The sequence below is a fragment of the Marmota marmota genome, unplaced genomic scaffold, assembly GCF_001458135.2.
Source record: "Marmota marmota marmota unplaced genomic scaffold, marMar, whole genome shotgun sequence".
Classification (NCBI taxonomy): domain Eukaryota; kingdom Metazoa; phylum Chordata; class Mammalia; order Rodentia; family Sciuridae; genus Marmota; species Marmota marmota.
This window is the reverse complement of record NW_026000000.1, coordinates 4785341-4806885: the sequence shown is the minus strand read 5'-3', so window position 1 is coordinate 4806885 and position 21545 is coordinate 4785341. Positions and strand designations below refer to the sequence as shown.

Here is a 21545-nt window from a genome sequence, read left to right as displayed (position 1 = left end):
GCATCAATTAATCCCACTTTTACATATAATTATAAAGCTTTGGTTAAAAATAATAACAACGATAGGAAGGAGGTCAGTAGAATGGAGCAAGGCAGATCAAGGGGAGACGATGAGGTGGGAGGGAAAGGTAGAGAAAAGGGAAATTGCATGGAAATGGAAGGAGACCCTCATTGTTATACAAAATTACATATAAGAGGTTATGAGGGGAATGGGAAAAAAAAATAAGGAGAGAAATGAATTACAGTAGATGGGGTAGAGAGAGAAGATGGGAGGGGAGGGGAGGGGGGATAGTAGAGGATAGGAAAGGCAGCAGAATACAACAGACACTAGTATAGCAATATGTAAAACAGTGGATGTGTAACCGATGTGATGCTGCAATCTGTATACGGGGTAAAAATGGGAGTTCATAACCCACTTGAATCAAAGTGTGAAATATGATATATCAAGAACTATGTAATGTTTTGAACAACCAACAATAAAAATTTAAAAAAAAAAAGAAATCAAGAATATAGCTGGGTGCAGTGGCACACACCTGTAATCCCAGTAGCTCAGGAAGTAGGAGGATCACAAGTTCAAGGCCAGCCCCAGCAAATTACTGAGACCCTAAGCAATTTAGTGAGACCCCTTTTAAAATAAAAAATAAAAATATGTCTGGGGATGTGGTTCAGTGGTTAAGTATCCCTGAGTTCAGTTCCTGGTACCAAAAAAGAAAAGAAGAGAAATCAAGAATGTATTTAGCTTTTCCTGTAAAAAATGTACTTTTGGAAAGCCAAACCATTGTTGAGGGACGGTTTCTTAACTGCCAAAGTGTTCCCTCTATAAATGAGGAAGGAATGACAGACTTGAGAAGGAGGTAAAGTGTTTGAATAAAGTACAAAACCTTACCTCTCAAGAATTCTTACCAGGAAGCTAAACTTAGATCAGATCAGCCTCTACATATAAGTTCCTGTGTGTAGGAAATGTACAAGAACAACTGACCATGTCAGAGGACAATATGGTGACATGGTAAGCCAAATGAAGATGATGAAACTCCCTAAGATAAATGATCCAATTTCGTTAATAAATTGGAAGTGGAAAGGAAGAGAAAGGAGGAGGAGCTGGAGCAGAAGAAAGTAGTGGAGCTATGAGAGAGGAGAACAGCAAGAACAAGAATGTGTAGTGAAAGGGAAAGGAGAGGGGAGGGGAGGGGAGAATAGATTAAAAGAGACTTAAGAGACATATCAACCAACTGTGTGTTGTAAGCCCCAAACCAACATTATTTGGAACCCAATTCAAAAGTAGCATTTTGTTTTAAGTTGTGAGGCAACTGGGGAAATTTTAATACTGTCTAGATATTTGACAGTATTAAGGGATTATTGTTAAAAATGTGAGCGCAATAATGGAATTGTGATGATACTCTTTAAAGAGATTTTTATTGTTCAGAGATGCATTCTAAAACAGATTTTTAGAAAAGAAACAATATAAAAACTGCAAGGGTTGGATAGAAGGTGGGAGAGTGAATGGATGGATGAACGGACAAATGGTTAGAACAGATGAAAAGACAAATAGATAAGGAATAATGTGCTGCTTAACTGAAGAGACGCAGGTTAAAAGCACTATGGCTAATACCGTGCAGTGCTTTGCCCCACACACACATTTTGAATCCTAGTGTGCAGAAGGTGGGCTAGACTTCCTGACATGGTTTAGGTTCTGCCTTCCGGATGTACCGCATGAGTCTTCAAATCAGAACCGAAGCACTTGGAGAGAAAGGCAGGGCATGGGACAGCCATCTCATTGGCTTGGATCTTGGCAGCATAGTTTTCTGCCAACTGCCTGCTGTCTGCTTCTGGACACTGCATTCGGCTTCCTTACTCCATACTGATGGAGGCAGCTATGCCTGAGCAGCTCAGTTCTGCAATTTAAAATAGGGAGCTGTTCCTGGGAGCTCAGCCTCAGTCCTGACTTCGGCATTCCCAATGATTCTGAGAGTTCTCTCTCTTACTAAATTATTTTTCCCCCCAGTTCCATGGAATGGATTCTGTTATTTTTAACTGAGAACCTGTCTATACTAAATCTCACAAAAGCAAGCATTGGACCTCACTTTAGAAAATGTATGCATTCTAAGCATTGGACTCTATATACTTGTTTCTGGAAACGTTTTTAAAGTAAAAAATGATGAGCAGTATGGTGTAATAGATTTTTCATTAGGTCCAAGAAAAAAAATAGTTTTAAGTATATAAGCTGGAATAGTAGTACATTATCATCTAATGGATTTTGTAGAAGATGGAAAGATCTTTTTGTATTCCTTAGCAGTCCCATGACCAGCTAACTATAAGTTCACCTTTTAATTTGTCTCAGTTTAACTGTGATCTCAACCCACAAGCAAAAGATAGGTCCCTTCTGTGTCAAGCTGGAGCGTATGATTCTTATTTAAGCCTTATGTGCCTATGGTATGCTAAGATTGTAACTAGGAATGTGCCACAGTGAACTGAGGAGCCCAAGTCCCTGAAAGCAGTCCCAGCTCCAAGCACAGCACAAGGGCACGGAAGAAGATGGAGCTTGATGGAAGAGCACACTGATCTTCCTCTCCCAGGAAGCTCACAAAGCCCAGCAAAGGATACAAGTAGATGCTGACAATATTTCTATGTTTTTCAGTTATCAGAGCAAACTACACCAGGATTAAACCATTTCTCTCCCCAAATTTACCTCTGTCTTACCCTCGATGCAAAGTAAAATGGTAAGGAGAGACCCTGAGGGTACGGGAAGATTGGGATTTGAATCTAAAGATTGGGATTTATTTCCTTAGTCCCTCTGATTTTTATTTTCCTTATTAGAAAAATAGGGACTAGCAAGAGATTTGTCTTTGTTAAAAGATCCAATAGATAATAAAGGTCTTAAAAGTTCTTTGCTAATTCTATAATGAGATGCCAATTAGTTATATTAATAAGGCTGAAGGTAAATACCCAACAGTGTTAAGTTCGTGCATTTAAAATCCTGTACTGCAATTATATTTTCTTGGCGTGTTCCTTATGCTTGGTTCCAAAGATCTCCCTATCAGAGTTTGATAAGCTCTGCCTTGGGAGAGTAATGTCTTTTGCTATTTTCAACTCATCCAAAGGGTTTTAAATCTAGATAAAATTGGAATTGCGAAACCTCCCTATTTCTCCACTTTTAGATAAACAGTGCAGGGCTTTGTCAGAGTATTTGGAAATTATTCTCTGATGATTTATCTTTTTCCAGAACCATAGATAAAAAATTATTTCATTTGGCACTGACAAATTTGACCGGTTTGCCGTACAAGATTAAAAAGGGAGATTGGGAGAAAGCAGGCTACAGCTGCATTTATCATCATTTCAGGGACAGGGTGACAATATCTTTTGATGTAACTCTTGCCCTCCACATAAATTTCAGATGCTTAGCATTTCCCACCTGTACTGTGCACCTGTTAGAAATGTACCACGTTATCCTTTGATAAAACTTGAAAAAAGAAAGACCAAGAGAAGCAGAAAGCAAACCGGTTGTATCAAAGTTCATCCTGTTCTTTCTGGGCAATACAGGGAAGGAGAAAAGAGGCTGAACAGAGCTTGGAACAAAGGCATATAGGCCATTATGGGTTGGGAACCCGAGGGGGAAACCTGTCTGGTAAGAATTGCCCACTTCTTTGTATGAACAAATTCATTGGCAACCATGCACAGATTACATTAGTCAAGAAGCAAAAGGGGAAGGGAACCACAGATCTTATGCCAGAGAGTGAATGTACATCATTTCTCACATTCTCTTTCTGCTGTAATCCTCTAACTCCTCCCAAAGATAATTCACTTAAGATCCATGGGGTTAGGGGAGAATCCCATAGGGTCTGGGGAGGAAAATGTTCTTTCTTATATATCAATCTATCTGGAGGGATAGTCCCTGCAGGAGAACTTAACACCCTAGATTTGTCATTGATTTGGGATGGTGATAAGGCCAGGTGACATCTGAAATAGCCAGGCTCAAAAAGTAGAGCTAATAAATTCAGAGTGTCTATGTGATGTCCCCTCCACTTTGCGGAGGCCAAGACCAATCCGCAATTTGAACTGAAGGCAGAGGCAGAGCCAAGTCCTGAGGAGTTGAGGCTAGGGTTGGAAGTCCCCTCCTGAAGTAAGAAGGCTCCCCAGGAGACCAAGGGTCCAGCCAAGGAGTCTGTAAGGGAAAGTCAGAGCTGGGAAATCAAGCAGACATATTGAGCTTGGAGGAGTCAAAGGCAGGATGCAACTCAGGTGTTAGAACCAAAATGGGGGCAGGCAAGGATGGTATCTAAGCTAAAGTTGATAAAACACAAGTGTGAAGGGGCTAAAGGTTTGGTCCCAGGTCACCTATAGGTGGTGTGAGCCCATTTTATAGGTCAGTAAATTAGAGAGATATGTGTGGGCTGGGCTGGCTTATCTAGCCAGGACAAGAACAGTAATTAAAACAAGCATGACTTATTAAGCTCTTACATGTAGATAATATCAAGCCAGGGCAAGAAGAACAGATTTTTAAAATGATTTTTGAAATAAAATGAAATAAACTTATTGAACTCTTAGTATGTTCTAGACACTATTCTAAGAACATGAAATGAATTGCCTCATTCAGTTGTCACAGTAACCCTGTGGGGATGGCACTATTCCTATCCTCAATTTACCTTTGAATTAGAAACAACAAAAGAAAAAAACTGAGTCATAGAGAAGTTAAACAAACAGCTGAAAGTCACGTAGCCAAGCTATATTCAAAACCAGATCAGTTGCCCTCTGTGTCCTCTAGCTTAAGTTGATACACTATGCAACATACTCAATCAAGGGCCTTTTACTAGTATTTATAGCCTCTGATTAACGATAAGATATTGCATGCAAAGTGACCAAAACCAAAAATCTAAGACAAGAAGAAGCCATTTAGATTCAAAGATTGTAAGAGAGGTAAGAATTCTGAAGTCATCAAGTCCAATCCCCTCATCATAGAGATAAAGTTAAGGTACTTGCCCAAGGTCACTGTGGGGAAAACTTGCAGCACTCATTCATATCAGCTTCTCCACTCCTCCATGGGCATTATGGCAAAGTGGTGCCTTCCCCTCTGGTTGTTACTGGCCAATGGGGTGGGTGGCAGGGACATGTGTCACTTCTGAATTGAAGTTATCATGCTAAGGTATGTGAGAGGAGGTGTAAGTTCCACATGGTCTCTCTTCTTCCACTGTGGTAACCCTGATTGCCATGTGTCCCAGATGCCAGGTTGCAAGATTCCTGAGTCACCACATGAAAGAAACTGATCTCTAGATCAGGAGTAGGCTTTGCATAATAAATGCAAAGAAATGAATGCTTACATGTTAAGCAACTAAGATTTGATAGAAGGGGCTATATAATAAACCTCCTGCCCTCCTAATATAATACCAGTTAACAAAGTAGCCTCCTTAGTTGAATTATAAATCTTTTAAAATTTCTTTCAGTAAAATAAATACCTCAAATCAAATGGTTTCATTTCTACTTTTCAAAAAATAATAAAATCTCTTTAAATCAACATCAAATTTCATGCAATCTCAACTCTAAGACATTGTCAAAAATGGGAAGTAAATATAAAAGGCCTCTTGGTTACAAGAAATACATGGCATAATATTCATAAAATTCATGCATTTATATGATAGGAGAGACTCAGGCTCATTCAGATCACAGAGACTTTTAATTTGCATACACTTTCAACCAAATGTTCTTTTTCTTCTGACCATAAAAAATTAGAATTGGAATAAAATCCAGGTTTTTAGAAACAAGCAAACAGGTAGCAAAAGTGAAAGCTAAGGGACTCACTTGAAAATTACTCATTCCAGGACAATAATCAGTGGTTGGAGGGACAATTTCGGTCATTTTAACAACCTCTAAGACAGTAGAATGTATAACACATTTGAAAATACTTTCACCTAATAGGTTGGTTTGTTAGTTGGTTAGTTGGTTGGTTGATTTCCACTTAGGGCTTTAAAAGAAAGAGCCATGAGTTTTAAAGCTATTGAAAATATAAAGAAGGAGAGAAAGACAAAGAGATAACTAGAGCAATGCTATATTACATACACTTCAAAAGGCTCAAGTGTTTTATCAGTGGGAGCTGAGGAGCTTCTCTCATTTTTGCCATTTTACTTAACTATATTTTTTGAATTTTGCTGCAATGATCATGTATTATTTTCATAATACAAAGATAATATTTTTAAAGGATTAATTCAGGTGTGTGCAAAAATCAGAGCGAGTAAAGACTTTAATTCTTCAACTTGGCCAAAAAAACAAAGATGTCAATTCTACTACCCTACCCTTTTAAAAAATCATTTATATATGACAACAGAATGCATTACAGTTCTTTTTACACATATAGAGCATAATTCTTCATATCTCTGGTTGTATACAAAATATATTCACACCAATTCATGTCTTCATACATGTACTTTAGATAATAATGATCATCACAATCTCTTATGCATCATCAAATTAAGAATAACCACCATCAAAAGCAGAGTTTTTCTTTCTTAAAGTATGAAGAGGACAGTCCTCACCTCAGACTCCATCTTGGTTGAGCTCCTAAATCAGTGGTCTGAGTGCCTGGGGCTCTGGAAGTAATGAGGCATCAGCTAATTTAGCCAGGACTAATGGAAGAGAGCAAGTTCTACCTGTCTATTCACTTCACAAATCAGAGACCGGGCTGAGCTTCTCAGGTGAGCTAATCCTTAGATACACCATGATAGATAAAGGTTTTTCTGAATTGGTTCATGATATTGGTATTTACACAGAGATTTGATAACACAGGTTGCTTAGAGCTATGACCTATTGCCTTGCAAATGCATACAAGGAGCTGACGACACAATTGGAAACTAGCATTTTTTTCATTCCTATGTGTGAGTACTAAGATGGCTATATTCAAAATATTTAACTACTGATTCAGCTTGGGCACTGTCCAATCAGAGCAGATGCCAAGGTAAATGACAGGTAGACCTGCATTCCTACTGAATATCAACCAGCCTGGGTGAGTTTCTTTTTCAAAAGAAATTATGAAATTTGCATGGGCTGAGCAGTTTATTCTTTCAAAGACCCAACCATTATGAGTAGAAGGAATAGTCAAAAAACAACACAGAACAAAAACCCTTCCAAACTCAAATTACGCTGCGGAAAAATTACTTTGATCCATCATGAGGGAGACAGACAACCAGTAGTAGTTTTACAAAGAGTCTAAAGAGCACATTTAAAGGGGAAATATCAGGAAACTGGCATAATTTCCCTATCTGGCCAGCCAACACTACTGGGTGAGGATGCCTCCGGCCAAACCACAAAAACTGCAAATGCAAAGTTAAATTATGCAATGAAAGAAAACATCTTGCTCCAGTTTAGGCAGATTATAAGTTGAATTACCCTTGAAAGTCCTTTAGATGGAGAGAAAACAAACCCAGTGTGTGGAGGAGAAAAATGAGACCGTAAGGAAAGTTCTGGTGCCCTTTAAGGAGAGAGCTATGTACATCAACTCATATTTAAGGCACAGGTAAAAAAGTGGACATATTTATCAACAGCTCTCCTAAAAATTGAATGCTTTAGAGAAGATAAGTATGTGATAGAAACCTGTAGATTCTGTCTGCAGGGGTACAGCACTAAATAACAATGGGTATTAAGGAAACAATGGGGACGAGAGACAAGTGTCACAGCCAAATGTGTGCCCTATCTAAAGGGTACAGCTACCTTACATTGATGGCATGAGGAAATTCAGGCCCAATGTTAATGGATCTTCCCTTTTTTAATGAAAAGTCAGCATTAATGATGCTTATCTCAAATTTCTTAATTTTCAAATGTAGGCAAAGAATTTCAAGAGAAACAAAATGAAATAGCTTTATCACTCTTCAGTCAATGCAGGACAACCTGACCATATGCAAGTCCAAAAGTAGGAAGATCCATTCCTTCCTTCATTCAAAAACATTTTCTGAGCATCTATAGAGTACCAGATACTGTGGTAGGACTAAGAGATACAATTTGTAAGACAAAGTTCCTGCCCTCAAAAACCTTACCATCTGAGCTGGGGATGTAGCTCAGGGGTACAGTACTCATCTAATATATACGAAGCCCTGGGTTTGATCCCCCAGTGCTTCAAAAACTAAACAAAAATCTCATAATCTAACATATAGAGATGATGCCCAGGTAATTCTAATACTGGAATATTAGTACTCTTGAGGTAGATAAGAGGGAGCCTAGAAATAAAGTTCAGAAGAAGAAATGTCTAAGTTGAGATCCAAAAGGTGGCTGTGAACATAGTGTTATCAGTTATCTTTAGCTATATAGAAAACCACCCCAAGAGCTTAAAATAACAGTTGGTTTAGCTTGTGATTCTGAGCGATTAGGGCTGGGCCCAGCTGAACAGCTCTGATCTGGGACTTGTTAATACATAAAATGACCCGATGGGTTGGTTGGAGGGCTGACTGGGAGCAGTCAATCTAGGGTGGCCTCCCCTTAGTATCTTAGTATCTGCTCTAACCTTTAGCAGACTAGCCTGGCAGCTGGGCAAGCTTCCAAGAGAACAAACAGAACTTGCAAGCCCTCTTAAAGCTTAGGCTCAGAACTGGCACAGTAGAACTTCCTCTGCATTGTGCTGACCAAAGCAAGTTCTAAGGTCAGCTCAGATTCCAGGGGAGGGGAAATAGTCTGTACCTCTGGGTGGGAAGTCACACAGCAAAAGGTGAGGCTACAGGGAGGAATAAAGAACTGTGGCCATTTTGACAATCTTTTTCACCTGGTAAGAAGGCATGGCATGTGCACAGACCTAAAGATAATTGAGCGAGAAAATGGAGTTTGGGAAACTCAAGGGATTTGGTATGACAGGAGCAAAGACATTCTGCAAGAAAGCATGGCAATGTGACCCAAAGAAGCCAGATCAAGGACCTCCCAGGAGGGCAGCCCAGTGAAATCGATTTTTTTTTTAAAGGGACTTTCTCTCTTCCAATTTTCTATATGTTAAATACAAACAGTCACAAAATAAATACTATGCAAGATTAAACATAAGTATCCTAAATACAGTGCTCTGGGAGTTTACATCTAGTCTGAAAACTTAGGGCAGGTGTCATGACAGAGGTAGAATTCAAGCTGAAATTGGAAAAAAAAAAAAAGGATTTTGCCAGCTAGAGATAAAGAAGTGAGGCAAAAGGTGAGCATGGCTCAAGTGGAGGAGCTGGAAAAAGTCAAAATATAGAATAGCAAACAGTATGATTTGTCTAAGCAGAGGGCAACGTTCCTTATTCTCTGTACACCTTAAGATCCAGAAAGGCATTCTTCACATTGCAACCCTGATTATACTGCAGTAAAGATGGGATAGGGGATTAGTGTAAATGGCAGCCCTTTGACTGTAAACCCCACCCCCATCTTACCCATTAGTTCTTTATGACACTCAATCTAAGATCCACTACTATGGGCTTCTTTAGAAGAGCAAGGAAAGATGCTCTAATGCCAGGCTCAGGAGTCGAAAGTTAGTGAGGGCTGTAAAAAGTGCCCATTTTTGTATAAGACTGACAAATAGAACTGCATTTTCTAAAAATTTGCCTGGCAGAAGTGGGTAAAATAAAGCAGGGAGGGACTAAGAGAAGATACTTTTTCCCTGTCTCCTTCTATGGTAGCATTACTAATCAATCAAGGGACTTTATCCTAAGAAGCCCAAACAGAGCCTCCAAATTCTTCCCATCATGGTGCTCTAATGGTGCTGAAAGGCAGATTGAAACCTAGGCTTGTGCTGGAGAGTGGCAGCTATTTAAGAGGTAAGACACCATTTAGGAGGAAAAGAGAGCCAAGGTAGGATGTAGAGGTGGTAGTAGAAAAGGAAAAGAATATGTTAGGACATGTTTGTGATGTGTATCAGTAGGACTTGGAATTTGTTTAATGTGGAGGGTGAAAGAGAGATGGAACCAAAATGGCACTCCAACTTTTTGACGTTTGGAGAGAACTGTGGTGCCATTAGCCAAAACAAAAATACTCAAACAAGAACCAGCAGAAGCAGGAAGGGGGAGGAGGGAAAGAAAGAGAGGAAAGGGGAGAGGATTGAAGAGGAGGGGGGAAACTTGGGCAAACAAACGGATTGTAAAGGGGAGAAGAAAATGAAATCTGAATATTTGGTATAAATAGCAGGTCTAGAACAAGGGCTAAAGCTAAAGTTTGTAGACCAACCATCAAAACAAGAATCTCAGGAATATAACATTTCTCCAAAGATTCTCAGCAGCATTAAAAGAATGCATATGGGAGAGAAGCCCATTTCTATTTCCCATAAAAATATTACATTGTTCAAGAGTCCTGGTAGAACTAAGAATAGGAAGAAAGGTAAAAATTGAATGCAAAAGAGTTTTGTTTTTCAAAACCGCATGGTACTGGCATAAAAATAGATATATAGATCAGTGATACAGAATAGAAGACACAGAGACAAGCCCACACACGAACAGTCATCTGATCCTTGACAAAGGTGCCAAAAACATACATCAGAGAGAAGATTTTTTTTTTTAACAAATGGTGCTGGGGAAACTGGTTATCTCTATGGAGAAAAATGAAACTAGCCTCAGAATTAGACCAGAAACTAAGCAATTCATAGGAGAAAATGAAGAGTCAACACTCTAGTTTTCAAGCACAGCAATGACTTTCTCAATAGGACCCCTAGATCTCAGAAAATAATGCCAAGAGTTAAGAAAAGGCTTCTGCACAACATAGGAAATGATTAGAAACATGAAGAAAAAATCTTTGCTAGCTACTCTTCTGACAGAGGATTAATATCTAGAATATATAAAGACTTAAAAAACATTACACCAAAAACTCAAATAACCCAACTAATAATTAAGTGGACAAATAAATTAAACAGACACTTCTCAAAAGAAAAAATACAAATGGCCAACAAATATATTAAAAAGTTTACAACATCCATTAGCAACTAGGAAAATGCAAAACAAAACTACACTAAAATTTCATAAATTTTAAAAGTTAAAATGCATATGGGAGAGAAGCCCATTTCTATTTCCCATAAAAATATTACATTGTTCAAGAGTCACTAGTTAGAATGGCAGCCATCAAGAATACAAATAATAATAAATGCTGGAAGAGGATGTGGAGAAAAAGGAACACTTTTGGACTGCTGGTGGGATTGCAAATTAGTACCACCACTATGAAAATCAGTATGGAGGTTCCTTAAGACTAGGCATGGAACCACCATTTGTCCCAGTTATACCACTCCTAGGTATTTATCCTGAAGAATTAAAGTCATCTTACTACAGTGATATACGCATACCCATGTTTATAGCAGCAGAGTTCACAGTAGCCAAATTATAGAACTAGACTAGGTGTCCATCAATGGATAAATGGATAAAGAAAATGTGTAATATGTACACAACAGAGTTTTATTCAGCCATAAAGAAAAATGAAATTACATCATTTGCAGGAAAATGTATGGAACTTGAGACCATGTTAAGCAAACTAGGTCAAATTCAGGTTAGGAGTCATGTTTTCTCTCATATGCAGAAGATAGAGATGAAAAAAGAAAAGAAAGGTGGGGGTGCCTCTCATGGAAATCAAAGGGAAATTAGTAAAGGAAAGGGCCAGGGGGTGAGAGGTGGGAAGGGAAGGGGCAAGGGCTGGGGAGTGATATTGGCCAAATTATATTGGTGTATTTTATACTGTGTGCATTTATGAATATGTAACAACAAATCCCACCGATATTTGCAACTATAATGCACCAATAAAAATTATGGAAGAGAGAGTTATGTTTTGCTTTTCTTTCTCTCTCTCTCTCTCCTCTCTCTCTCTCTTTCTTTCTCAACTTTTTAAAATTTGGTGCTGAGGATTGAACCCAGGACTTGCACATGCTAAAAACATACCCTACCTCTGAGCCATACCTTAGCCCCAATTAAATATTTCTTTTGTATGATAAATAATGTGGGGGATGACCCCTGCATACATGTTAGGCCTTGACCGCAGGAGTGGAGACCAACATGTCCTGCTCCATATTTCAATCTTCGCTCTCTCTGAAGTTCTGACTTCATGAATATGTGAAAGACTTGATCAAATGATAAAATTCATCATTCTGTCACTTTTAGCTCAAGATAGTTTTTGTGCAATAAAAATGGGTGCCCATGTTCCCAGCTTCAGGGAAGCTAAATTTTAAGTCATTCCTGTCTTAGAAAGGCAACAAAGAATTGCAGTTTAGACTATATGGGTTCTGAACTGAGATTTGGTGAGTTCAAATCCAATCACTGCTCTAATCTGAGGAAGCTGCTTAACTTCTCTGTATGTTTATTTCTTCATCTGTAAAACAAGGATAATATTATCTACTTCTTAAGGTAGTTGTGAGGATTAAATGAGAAGCGCATGTTGTATGAACTCAATTATTAACTATGATTGCTTCACAATTATGTATTTTTCTAGAGATATTCTTACCAAGTGCTAATGAATTATTCTTCTTGGACACAAATATGACCCATAGGGAGTTCCCACATTCTCTAAGAAAAAAATTCCCTTTGGTTTAGAATGACTGACAAGCAACTTCAAGGGCCTGTAAATGAATGAATGCCTGCCAAAATGGAAATTATTAGTGGCTTCCCCAATCCCTAAGGTGATTCTGGCTATATAGCTAACCTGCTTTGGGTGCCAATCTTTCCATATATATGAGGTTTAGAAGATGGACCTTAAAAAATGACCTTCCACATTAGACACATTAGAGACTGATCCCCCCCGCCACACACACACACACACACTGGAGATGAGCCTGAATCTAAGCCCTTGTCCCAGAGCTGCAAAGAGGTGGCCCAGCTGGGCTGGCGTGCAGGTGGCAAGCACAAGTCACAGGTGATGGAGATACCCACTCCACATAGCACTGCTGTCAGGAGCTCCCAGAAACTATGATTTGATGATTTCAACTTCCAAAGGGAAGAAAACAGAAATGGAGCAGACCTGAATGGAAGTTCAGACTCAAGGATTAGCCAATCACGTTAGTACTTTTCCAAACCCTGATTAGCATAAATTTGGACCAATAGCTTTAAGCAAAGTGCTATATAAACCCTAGACTAGCACAGTCAGATGGCAACCTGCTATAGGGTTCCCTTTTGCTTCTGCGAGGATTCTGTTTCTGTTCTTCACACTTTAATAAATTCTACCCCTTTTATTCTTGCCTTCTATTGTCCCATAAATTTCACTCTTCAGATTTGCTAGACAAGAACCTGGAAAGAAATTGGTAATAAGCCACTGGCATCTGCTCCAACACTGGAGGGCACAGCCCACCATTTAGAGCTTCAACATGCCACTCCATAGCAGTGAAGAAGAATCCAACTTGCCAACTGTGACCCTTGAAGTTAACACTGCTAACACTAAAACAGGCTTTCTCAGCTGCAGAGGCCTGCAGCTTGCACAGGCCCTACCTACCAGAAGAAGCTGAGCATCAAGTTTTGTCTCAAACCCAGGGCCTTGTATTTGCAAAGAGTACTATATACCATCTGCCCCAACTTGACAAACTTCTTGTTCCTACTTCTATTAACTCAGAGCCGTAAAAGACCTAGAAAAGGATTAGAATGTTCTTTACTTTGACCTCAGAGTTCTCTTTATAAGTTTCTTCCTTTTATTAATAACAGTATCATAAATATGAAGTAATATGAATCCATTAGCAGAATCCACAAGTCCGAGCATTTAATAAAGTAGTATCCTGCCCTGGAAAGGTGGCCTGGCTAGAATATTCCCTATCAGCAAACTCTTGGATATCCTCTTGGGCAAAAATGAATCTTGGGCTTATCATTATGTTCTAGCCACAATACAAAGTCGTTTTTTATTAAGGTCATTTTTCTCCTAATGTCTTAAAATAGCACTTTATTGAAGAATTTCAATAAATTCTTTATTGAAGAATTTTCTTCAACAAGTACTGTCAACGGAGTCCTGCTAAATGTTAAAAACGGACTCTCCAGGAATTAAAAGCCTTGGAGAGTAACATTTGCCAATTTCTGTGATATAAATAATTCTACCATTGCTGATTTCAAGCAACCAAGGATGATGCTTCTGAAAGTGAAGCTGGGAAGATTTGTGTACAAATTGTGGAAGCACAATTAGGAAATGTGGGTAACAATAAAAATAATACTGAAAACAGCTCTAGAAGATTCCCCTGAGGCCCTCAGGGACCTCATTTCTTGGCAGTCTCAACCAGTGGCATTATTTGCTCTGCCCCCTTGTGGCTTCAATGACTGCTTTAACCTGGTGATGACTCACCCCTGACCTATTCCTTCTCTGCTCTTCAAAAGTCTTATTGTGACTGAAGCTGTTCTTAGTAAGGTGTGAGGAGAATCCTTGCTGAGTCATAGATACAAATGGTTTGGGGCCTCACCTTTCTGGAGGGATTTGGGACAAATTCACTCATGCTGAGTGGGAAGAAAGCTGAGTAGCACTCTTAGAGGCAGACAAAAGTGTTCCTTGTTGCAGGGACCTAGCATAACAGAGTTCCCTTCTCTCTAGGCTGATCCCTCACAGTCAAATCCAGTTTCAAAATCTTAATTCTAGGAATCGATAACTAGTCGAGTCAGAGTTCTATATCATTTTTTTAAGGATGCACATTCTACTCTGATGCTAGTAAAACTCGATGCCCTCCCTGAGAGATGGTCCAGATTAGCTTGTTTCCCATTCTCCCTTTCTGCACGCATTTGCCCTAGAGATCTGACATATCCTCCACTTCTCTCACTTACTGTTGACTTGACTTTGTCTGTCAGCAAAGAAGTGGGTTGTTCTTTGAGAGGGAAACGAAGAGATTGACGAAGTCTCAATGCAGAAAGGCCTTGGAAAGGGGCTGTTTTGGAAGAACTTTCAGAACCAGCTCCTGGTATCTTTGTTTTAACTCAAGGGGTAAGGTTTCCAGGTGTCACTTAACATCTCAGCTGTTTTCCTTTGGCAGCAGGGATGGTATGGGCCATGCCTCTCTGCATCCTCCTACCAAAAAACTATTTTACAAAACTGTGAAAAGAAAATGGAGAGAAGTGCATAATACTTCCATGTGACCTATATAGGGTTTGAAATGTGTTATCTATTAGAATGGTGACCCCCTGACAGTGAATTGCTTAATCCATGTCTTCCTCTTAAATGTATACACTTTCCTATTCTGGTTCCCTTTGAGGAGTGTGTGTCTCCGTGAGACAATTTGGCATTTCAGTCTCATCATGTTCCTTTCTCTTCTAGCACTATCCCGGAGGTTGGCACCCAGGATCCCAATGCTTCAAATAAAGCAACTGAAGTGCAAGGAAGTTCAAAGAGCTAATAATTTGAAGGCATAGGATTTGAATTTGCATCTTTTGACTCCAACTGCAGGGATCATGCCACACTGACAGGTTATAGGGGCCCAAAATATTTCTGAGGAATACTCTAGTAAATAAGCCAATTTCTGTGATGTAAATAATTCTACCATTGCTGATTTCATGCAACTAAGGATGATGCTTCTGAAAGTGAAGCTGGGAAGATCTGTGTACAATGGGCTCTGATGAACCGTTGTCTTAGGAGAGCCTGCTTCTGCATTGTACAACCTGTCTTCAAAGCACTGGAAACTACAACATGTATCAAAGAAATCAACCGACTGATCCATGTAAGACGTGTATAGATTCTGAAAAGGAACTCTGGAGTTGTGGGGAATAAGAAAAGTACATCGGAGGCAAAAGGTCAGGAGCCAACTACAGCAATCTGAGGTCAGAGGCACCGCCTATTGAACAAGATTCATCTCACCTCAAGGATAATGTGCACCACTAGTCTAGTGTAAGCTTTTGCCCCTAAGAGAATATTTGTATCATCTACTCCCTTGCAAATTCTAAAAGATGACACCTAAAACTTATTTATAAACTTTAGCCCCACTCAGGGCTCTGAAAAGCCATCTTTGCGTTGTTCCAAGGTCCAGCTCCCTGATGCTATTTGGCCACAACCACCTCTGTAGGACTCCAGCAGCTTTATCACCAGAGTCCCTGAACTCTAGTTTTCTTTTTAACCCACTGCATGGGATCACTGGTGTACCTACTTCACCATGTCAGATGCTGCCATGGGCACTCACTCCAAGATCACCACCAAGGATGTAAAGAAGGAAGTTGAGGAGGCAGAGAAAGGAAGGTCCCTGATAATGGGAGTGCTAAAGAGGAAAATGCGGAGCAGGACAGGGAGGAGGAGGGAAAGGAGGAAGAGGAAGGGGAAGGAGGAGAGAGAGAGAGGGAGGAGGTGATGGTGAAGAAGAGGATGAAAATTAAACTTAAAAAAAAAAATCCATCATGACCTGTTCACCCTTCACATCCCATCTCAAAATCTACATGTGATCACCTTTTTAGCAGAGAGCCCCACCCCATAGACAGTGCCACCCACAGATGACATGCTCACTACCCAATCAAAATCACATGTGCAACAGGGGAAGGGGGAAGAACCCAAATTTCCAAAGCCCTGTTGTTTTTCTTAGGAGCACTTTTTAAAAGGGAATCTTGTATTTTTTATTTATATTTTATGTTTTTGTACATGTTGTTAGGGGTCAGCCATTCTTAATGATCTCAGATAACCAAAACTGCCTTCAAAGTATTCTTGGTCCTACTTCTGACTTTACTTGTGGTGTATCATGTTTCTTATAATTTCAAAGGAGAAAAAAAAAATTGTAAAAAAAACCCTAATTTTATTCCCAGTAGTATAGTACTTTAGCTGTACTATAAGTAGTTGGTTTGTATGAGATGGTTAAAAAGGCCACAAACAGAAAGTTTTCTCTCTTTTTTTTTCTTTTGTCTATGAAGCTACTGTTAATTTTTTGGTCTGTTTGATGTTTTTGTGAAACAATGTCATCCAACAATAAACCAGAATTTGGGGCTGGGGCTGGGGCTCAGCAGTAGAGTGCTTGCTTAGCATGTGTGAGGCAGTGGGTTTGATCCTCAGCACCACATTAAAAAAAAATAAACAAATAAAATAAAGTTATTTTAAAAATAATGTAAACACCCAGAATTTTATGTTGCTTAGTTGTTCTAAGAAAAATTAAAAATAAAACATGTTTTAATAGTTGCAAAAGTTTTATCTTATTTTCTATATATTGGAAAAATGATTTATATGTTTGTTTGCTATTCAAACCTTGAATAGCAGAACCAACATTACATTTACAGAAATATCTGCCACAGAACCTAACCAACTTCATTATCAAATCAGGCAGCCAGATCAGCATGCTATTAGGAAATATCTGACTTCATTTTTTATTTCCTGAACATGTGTCCATACATGCACCCTGTCCCCAGGACAATCTTCTTACTCCTTAATTGTATTTCTAAAACAGTGGGAAAGATGAGTTCCAAAGCCTTTGGCCTGAACGTGAGATGAGATCAGGTTTGCTTCTTGCCTGGCTTTTAGTAGACTCTTCTTCAGGAGCAATCAATGTGTTCTGAAATTATTCCTTTGTGTGATGCAAAGAGAATTTTATATACCTGGTACTTTTTTTTTTTAGGCTATTGGATAGAGCAAAGGGGAGGGAGGTGAAAGGAGGGGGCTTGGAGGTAGGAAAGATGGAGACTGAGATGGACATCATCACCCTAAGTAGGTGTATAAAGACATGAATGATGTGACTCTACTTTGTGTATGACCGGAGAAAGGAAAAATTGTGCTCTATATGTGTACTATAAATTGAAATGCATTCTGCTGTCATGTATAACAAATTAGAATAAATAAACAAATTTTTAAAATAATAAATAAATGAAAAGAGATTTACCTGGATGCAAAGTTTGTCTTTATAAAAATTTTGTAAAGGATTTTAAATGGAAATTGAGCATCTAGAAATTGATTCCCTGGGATGCTAACTATTCCATGCCCCTGGAAGTCTTCAAGCACCTTCACCTTTACCACTGTGTGCCATGTTCTACGGACTTGGTCCTCCCTTCACAGTTGCCCTCTTCAGTATTCTTAAAATGGCTTCACTGGCCACTACTGAGGCATCTGCCCAAGTCTCTTTTGTTCATTGCTCTCACCACCTTTCCTTCACCTTAGCAAACTTTCATGTCCTCCGAGAGACTGATTTTAAAGATGCATTATATTAATTTATGTGAAGGTGTTCATGATTGATAGCCACTCAAGTTTCAAGGCAGTATTTGCATTTTTCAAAGAGAAATTTGCTTATCAAAAGACTCTCCCATCGGTTGGAAATCCAGACTAAAAATCTTTGGGTACTGATGAGGAAATATTTTGGATGATGCCAAAACATTTATTCCAGTTTAGATCTCTGCACTGGGAAACAGCAACTTGTTAAGTAGGGTCAAAGTCTGACAAGCAACATCCCATATCTTAAATCTGCAGAGTGGACCAACTGGGGAAAAAGTCATCAATATCCAGTAGATAGTCAGTAACTGATACTGTAATGCCAGAATGGAGGTAGGAGGAGATCAAGACCAACTTTACTTAAGTCCCTTTATCTTTGAAAATTCCAGCAAATCCAAATCTCTGAGTAGTTCTAGTCTATTCTGAGTCTCAGATATTTTCTTTTTAATTGACAAAATAGAGAAAGATATCCAACATGACAGGAAGGCCCAGGTGAGCCAATTTAGGAGACTCATTAGAAGAGCTGGTATTCTGAAGGTTATTTCAAGTCACACTGCATACACCCAAGAATAAAGTAGTCAGCTCCTAAGGGGGAAAAAAAAAAGGCCATATCCAAGATGATGCTCTTCTCACTCGGGCATATGTTACATTTGGAGAAGTTTGCTTTCTAAGTCTAAGGATCTGAATCTCACCTTCCAAAATAGGGCAGGAAAATATAGATTTCTGCCACTTGGCTCCACCAATTCAACAAATAACTCTTCACACCAAATCCATATCTCTGAATGTAGATATGAAGACTTTTAGAAAGAATCGCAAAAGGATATCTTTTTAATTCCACTGTAACTGTGACATTCAAATGACCTGATTATACCCCACTAGAATCCAGATAGAATTAAAGAAAATCTGTCATTGCAATAAGAAACAGAAATGAGGATGAGGATCTGTTCCCCCCCACTCCCCTGCTTCTCTATTACTTATTTTCATGATAAACAGCAGGCTAATAAACATCTCTTCTTTCTCAATGTCCAAGGGATCTTGTTTGCAAACATGAACAACCATTGCTTTGTTCTCTCTGGAGAAAACAAAACACTATCAATCAAAGCAAAGCTACATACCCAGACCTGCTGCGGCAGCTGCTTGTTCAAAACCGCATGTCATTCCCCTGCAAGCCAGAGCTCCGGGATGCTTGTATATCCTCTGCCCCTGCTCTTCTGAGCAGTGCTGCAGGTTAACTCTTGGAGGCTGAATGCTCTAACCAGGAAAGCCAAGGCTCCCCAACTTAACCACTTGCATGTTGACTCATACAGTAGTCAGGACGCACCCCTGCTGAGCCGGCTGAGGTAGAAACCCTTGCACCATCCTTGGAAGGTCACACCTAGAGTTTGTCATTTTGCACCCTGCAAGCACACGGCCTGGGAAGCAGTTATTCATTTTCTCAGACTGACCTGCTTGTCCTCTTTCATTTGGAAAACATTCAATTCACTACAAGGAGACTTAACAGAACAAATCAGCATGGAGATGTAAGTTAAGATTTTGGATGAAGGAGTTAAGCTCTAGGAAAGGAGGTGCCCCCACTTTTCTACAGAGACTGCAACTAGACGGAGGAAACTCATTGCATGTAATCACCTTCTTAGTTTGGGAAAGCAAATAAAACAGTGTTTATGTGTCCCCTGGTGTCCTTCCCAGGCAAAACCAAAAATCAACTTCCTGCAGTTTTGCCTCAGTTTTAATCTATATCAACACTATAGGGTTCAAAAGCCTAGAATTCCTAAAGAAAAGTGGTGCCTCTTCTGCAGTTATTGGTGGATCACTTTGAAAAGCAGCTTAAGAGGCAAAAACTTAATTCTAGGGCAAGTGCCTGGTTTTCTGCAGGCCATAACAGAGCCTGCCATGGGATTTGCAAGGAAGTCAAAGCAGGCAGGTGCAGCAAAAATGGTAGGTAAAAATTGAACTCTCAAAGGCAGGAATGAAATAGACATGCAATCCTGTGGGAACTGGGTCTGGTTCTCTCTACTTCCTGCTGACTAGAGCCACAGAGCCACCTGCTGAAGTTATTAGCTACTAATTAGGCTCCTAGGCTCTGGAGTCTCCATTGCCTTAAGTACATCTACCTAGGGGGCCTAAAAGCTCCAGAAAAGGGAGTGCAAATTCATCGACATGTAGAACAGCACATAGACTGGGTGTGTAATAGTAAAGGTGCTAAAAATAGCAGCAGCTACTATGCTGAAGGCTTACTGTATTCCAGTAAATGTGCCGAATGCTTTATATGTGTTCTATAACAAGGACCACTAGCTCTTCAATAAAAATCTGTGTTCCTTCTTCCTTCCCAGTCCCCTGCAGTCAGAGTAGCCAGGTAACTGAAATCTGGACAATGAAAGGCCTATACAGCCTTTCCGGTGTATGATTCTCCAGGTTTTACGCACAGATGGAGGTAGAGATCCACAGTGACCCTGGAGGCACTGGGAGGAAGAAAGTGAAAAGTTTCCATCAAAGCAAAGGGCCTCATGGAGGAGAGCTGCTGAGCTTTGTAATTACTTTTAAATTATGGGGGAGGAGGGAGGGATTGTACATCATCCTGAAAATGCGTTTTAAAAATTTTGTTTAAGGGCCAGGCGCAGTGGGGCTTGCCGGTAATCCCACTGGCTCAGGAGGCTGAGGCAGGAGGATTGTGAGTTCAAAGCCAGCATCAGTGAGACCCTGTCTCTAAATAAAATACAAAATAGGACTGGGGATGTGGCTCAGTGGCCGAGTGCCTCTGAGTTCAATCCCCAGTAGCCCCCACCCCCCAAAAATAATTCCTTTAGGGATATGTAAACACGACAGCTTGAAGACCACTTGTCTACAGAACAAAGGTCAGACTCCTTAACCCGGTGTTCATACTTGTCCCAGCCTAAGCCCTTTCTCTGCCATCTCTCCCGGTCATTCTCTCACTCCAGGCACTTTGGTCTCCTTACAATTCCTGAATTATCTTTCCTACCCCATTCCAATAGAGAATGAAAAGGTAACGTAACGCTATGTGACTTTTGAGACTGGATCACATGAGGCCTTGAAGCCTCCACCATGTATCTTGGGAAATTAGCTCTTAGAGTCCTGAGTTACCTCCTAAAAAGTCTGAAAATCCCAAAGCTCCCATACTGGAAATACCATATATAGATCCTTTGGTCATCATCTCAACTAAATACATCCTTCCACCCCTTCCACTCATCCCCACTAAAGTAGCAGATATGCAAATGAAACCATCTTAGATCATCCCAACCAACCCATCTACCAGCTAAATACCACAAGTGCTCCCCATCAGTGCCCCATGGAACAAAAGTCTCACCCAGCCAAGCTTGCTGCTCACCTTGCTGGACCACAAAGCCATAGACTGTAAAGAAAACAAAAATCATTGTTTTAAGCTACAGTGTTTGGGTAGTATGTGACATAGCAAGAGATAAGAGGAACACCCTCCTTCAGGACCCAAGACAGGGTCCATGTTTTTCAAGAAGCATCCTCTGACCACTCCACCTCATTTCTGAGTTGTGT

At 39.8% G+C, this 21545-nt stretch overlaps 1 protein-coding gene across 1 annotated transcript in view; it reads right to left on the bottom strand.

Moving 5' to 3' along the window:
• Nucleotides 1-19341, bottom strand: part of Asah2 (N-acylsphingosine amidohydrolase 2) — an 87352-nt gene extending 68011 nt beyond the window's left edge. The window contains exon 1 of the mRNA XM_015498881.2: nucleotides 19136-19341. The gene's annotated coding sequence lies outside the window, so the exon portion shown is untranslated. The remainder of the gene's footprint in view (nucleotides 1-19135) is intronic.
• Nucleotides 19342-21545: the final 2204 nt, after the last annotated feature.